General features: G+C 35.3%; 1 pseudogene; it reads right to left on the bottom strand.

The window, feature by feature from the left end:
• Positions 3,254-4,788, bottom strand: LOC107627555 (annotated as a pseudogene).

Genomic DNA, 5,167 nt, shown 5'->3' with positions numbered 1-5,167 from the left:
TTAAGTATTTTAATATTTTATTTTTTAAATATATAGCATAATTTTTTTTAAATAGTTAACTTGATTAGAATGTTACCTTTTCAAATCTTAATTATCTATATAAACCACAATAAAATAGAGAATTAAGATTTGTCAGCGCTCCTTAGTTATATTTATTTTGGTAAAATATTTATTTTTTAAAAGAGTTACAAGTTGGCTTTTGATAGATAATTTTATAAATTTTATAGGGTATGTCTAAAATGAGTATAATAATTTTGTGCGCATTAGATGTGCTATATTTATATAAATCACCAGATTTTATTAAATAAAAATTAAAGACTAATATAAAAGAAAAGTATTAATAGACTCTAAAAAATACAGAATTCTCTACAAAACCCAATGAATTTGGTAAGAATTTAGCGATTTCTCACTCAGCCACTATTCTCCTAATTTAAAAAATTTGAAGTTTTGATTTTGAGAGATTTTGTGATTTTAGTGTTTAGGATCAAATTAACCTTGTGGACTTGATAGGTTTTGTCCCAAATCTCCATTGGTGAGGTGAGAAATCATTAACTCTTGTAAACCATTTATGATTAGGAACCCTATTTTGATTTTGTGGTATTTATGTGGAATTAGAGTGAGATATATGTTTTGGAGACAAATTTGGTGATATCGGTGACTAGAAAGTGAACCATGAATGTTGGGTTCTCGTCTGGTGAGGATTCGGGTCTTTAGACACTTGAGGAACGGAGATATTTGAGGTGTTTCGCATTAGGGAGAAATCGGCCAAGGTATAGCTTTGATTTATCATAGGTAATATATAATGTAACGTGAAAACTTAGGCTAGATGACCATAGGATAAGCTTGAATTGAATTTGATTGTTTATTTGATTAGTTAATAAATGTGTATTGGTGTGTGATTGATGTGTGATATGATGAACATATGTGTTGGCATGTTGTGGCACAAGATTAATGTATGTGAATGTAATTGTTGTTGGTTTGGTTGAGGAGTTGTTGAATATGTGTGTGTGTGTGGATTGTTGAATGAACTTGATGGAATTGAAAAATGGAATATTATGGAAGGAATGGAATGGATGTATAACTATTTTGAGTACTTTTGATATTGTTTTGAGAAGTGAAATGTAGGTTTTGAATTGAAAATTTGGAAAGAATAAAGGTGTTGGTGTTTTGGTAAAAAGTGAATTTTTGACCAATTTCGATGAGCTAGAACTCGGCTTCTGAACCCTTAAATTTTGTTAAATTTATTTCAAATGAAAATTGGGTTTGTGAGGTTAGTGTCGTTCGAAGAACGATGAAAAATCATTTAAAACGAAAAAGTTATGCGCGTTCGAAGTTTGGTGCAAAAAATCCGGTTTTAGCGGCTTTTGAAGGAGACGGGGTTCGCGTACGTGGAAGCATGGTCGTGACGCGAGCATTCTCTTCTGCCTCGGACACTCGCGTACGTAGGACATGGTTGCATACACGACTCTGATAGTTCACGTACGCAAAGGGGTATCTCACGTACGCGGAACCCCTGTCTGGAAGAAATGTGTTTTTTTACAAAGTTTCGCCAATCCTTTAGCTTTCCAAACTTCTGTAGCTACTCTCTATGGTCCGATACCTACTCTTTAAGCTTAGCAAATAGAGTGAATCCATAGAGGAGGGTTGTGAAGTGGAGGAATTGAATTGAGAGGGGTGAATAAGGTGATATATGATATGAATGATGAAATGATTTGATGTGAAATATTTGAGAAAGTGCGGAAATGTATGAATGTATGAGTAATGAATGAGACATAATTAATGGAAATGATGATATTGATGAGTTGGATGTGGGGAAGGTGGTAGGACACTAATCCCTCAATTCATTCCCCCGCATTCCTTGTGATTGTGTTGTATGGGATGTGAGGAAGGTGGTAGAGCACTAATCTCCGATGTTTTTCCTCACATTCTCTCTCTGTGTCTGCAAGGTGGTAGGGCACTAATCCTTCGATCGGTATGGCACGTCCTCATTAGGGGAAGGTGGTAGGACACTAATCCCCCGATTTATTTTTCCCCTGGTGTATGCCTCCAGGAAAAGGTAGTAGGACACTAATCCCCCGATGTTATGCCTTCTAGAGATGCACAGACGAGAGACAACATCCGGATTAGCTACCAAAATGTGTCGGGTTCTGGTAGTATAACCAATACGTGAGCTCATGGCCAGTAGGACAGGCATGCATCCAGTGACAGATCCAGAAAATTTTATCAATAGAGGTAAAATATATATATAATAATAATAATAATAATAATTTTTATAATTATACTATAGTATTATAAAATATGATTACTCCTCAAATTATTTAACTAACAAATTAAAATAATAAAATAATAATTCAAAATAACAAATAATTTAAAAATCCATTCTTCTAGATTTCATATTTTGAAAAGATTGAATAATCTTTTCATTATCAATACAATCAAATATCTCTCTTTCTATATATGTCACTAAACAATCATTTAAAAATTCATCTCCCATATGGTTACAGAGCCAACTCTTTATGATGTTCATAGCAGAAAAAGTTCTTTCAACTGATGCAATTGCTACAGGCAAAACTAAAGCTAACTTCAAAAGAAGAAACACTAATGGATAAATAATATTTTTTCGAGTTTCAACCAATTTCTGAGAAAGAGCACAAATTCCATTTAAGTTTGAGTATTGATCATCAAAACGCACATCTAATATGAAGTTCTCAAGTTGACTATCAAGTGCCAAAAGTTGAGTAGAAGAAAATTCTAATGGGTAGAATTGAGCTAATTGGATCAACTTCTCCTTATCAATTGTAAAAAATGAATGTCTTGGATTCAGATAAGCTATACAAAGAAGCAATTCATTATTCACCTCTATAAAATGATTGTTGAGTTCTTGAAGTTGTCTGTCAACTACTTGATAGAATATCTCAACTTGAAAATGATGCAAATTTGAGATCTTTTGAGCTTTGCGTCTTGATCTTCCTTGTGACACAAATATATCATCTATTTTTGGAACAGTAATATTATGTTTGTCACAAAATAATGAGACTTCATCAAGTAAAAGAGACCAACCATCATCTCTTATAGTTTACAACCATTGCTTAGACACTTTAACCAATGCCATAGCATTTACAATGTCTTGATCATTCCTTTGTAACGCTTGAGATAATTCATTAGTAACTCCCAAGATATTTTTCATCAAGTGCAAGTTAAAAATGAATTCAAAGGATTGAATGACATTCAATAAATGACATGCTTCAGCTCTTCATTCTGAATTATTTCCATCTTCCTCAACATATTCAAGAACATTGACCACAGAAGGAAACAAAGAAATTAATCTAAGTATAGTTCCATAGTGTGAACCCCATCTAGTGACTCCAGCTTTTTTCAAAGTTATTTCTTGATTCAAACCATGTCCATTAGAAACTTTTCCACTTTGTAATGCTTCAATTGTCTTAGTCATCTGACTATCACGAAGCATATCTCTTCGTTTATATGAAGCTCCAACAATATTGCACAAATTAGTTAACAAATTAAAAAGCAAATCAATCTCAACTTGTTTTTTTGCAACCGTTACAAGAGCTAACTGAAGTTGGTGGGCAAAACAATGTACATAGAAAGCATAAGAATTTTCTTTTAATATCAAAGTTTTCAAACCATTAAATTCTCCTTGCATGTTACTTGCACCATCATATCCCTGGTCACGTACTCTTGATAAACTTAAATTATATGTTTCTAATAATGACTCCAATGCTAATTTTAGAGATAAAGCATTAGTATTAGAAATATGAACAAGACCAAGAAAATGCTCTCTAACTTGCCCTTCTTTATTCACATACCTTAAACAAACTGACATTTGCTCCTTAATAGAAATGTCGCGGACTTCATCAACCAAAACAGCAAACAATTCATCCCAAGATCATTAACAATAATTTTTCTCATTTCACTTGCATCAGCTCTTACAATATCTTTTTGAATTGACGGAGCTTTTAGTTTAAGATTCCCACGAGCATTTTTGAAAGCACGATCAATCTCTTCATTATGTTGCGCAAAAAAGTTTAGAAGTTCCGAAAAATTTCCTTAATTAATAGAATCATTTGTCTCATCATTACCACAAAAGGCCAATCCTTGTTGCAAAAGAAATCTAATACAATCAATTTGTCAAGTGAATTTGATAATTCTTTTTAGCTTGCTCAGATTGTTTTCCAATAGCAGCACTAATGTGTTGTTTTGGCTTCATAAGTGCTTCACATTTTCTCCAAGCTTGATTATGGGCATTGTTCCGAGGGTTACCTGAAACTGAAGGTCGATCTCGGTCGAGATCTTCTGTGCTGGTTAGTGCCAACGTATCCGGCCGGTGAGGGGCGGCCGGAGCGATGGTGTCCGACTTGTTGGCTGGCTGCACTGCTGATTCCTTCGACACCGGAGGGTGGGGGGGTACCTGCAAGAGACTCCGATGCTTAAGTTAGCATGGGTATTAAACAGGTTTTTATGTAGAATCAGAGTATGAGTTATACCTGGGTGCTCCAGTGTATTTATAGTAGTGAGATGTGACCTTCTTTGGATAAGATAAGTTAGTTATCTTATCTTATCTTATCTTTTGTTGAGGTCAGCTTATCTTCCATGGAACCGCCCTTGTCTCTATCGGCTTGGGCTGCCTTTGGATCTGGGTCGTATTCCTTGAGTTGGGCCCTTCTTTGGGCTTTTCCTGTCGCTTTGGCCGACTTCTTCATAAAGAAGTCGGTCCGCTTGACCTAAAGAGGTCGGTCGCTTTGCTACTGAACATCCTGGCTCGGTCATCTCGACCCAGGGTATAAACAGTGCCCCTGCTTGAGCTCGGTCTTCTTTTTGAGGTCGAGTTCTTGACTTCGATCCTTCTCTAGTGAAGCCGAACTCAAGCATTTTGTTGATTCCTTTGTAGAAGCTTTTGAATGTAGAACGTTTTTCATCTAAAAGCGCGCGCTTTTATATCGGCGCTTTGGGAACGTGCGAGGGTTTAATGTTTTCATTAATTTTAACATTAATTGCCCCGTTTCCCTTTGGCTCTTTATTTTGATTTTGAAAACCCAGAGACGGTTTCTCTCCTTCGCCCTTTTCGTAACTTCTTTTCTCCGCTCTCTTCGCTCTCTGTTTTTCGTTTGCACTTCTGCTTTCTTGTGTTACGGCGTTTGTTTGGCAA

Source organism: Arachis ipaensis, chromosome B02 (assembly GCF_000816755.2).
Source record: "Arachis ipaensis cultivar K30076 chromosome B02, Araip1.1, whole genome shotgun sequence".
NCBI lineage: Eukaryota > Viridiplantae > Streptophyta > Magnoliopsida > Fabales > Fabaceae > Arachis > Arachis ipaensis.
This window is presented reverse-complemented; position numbering and strand designations above follow the sequence as displayed.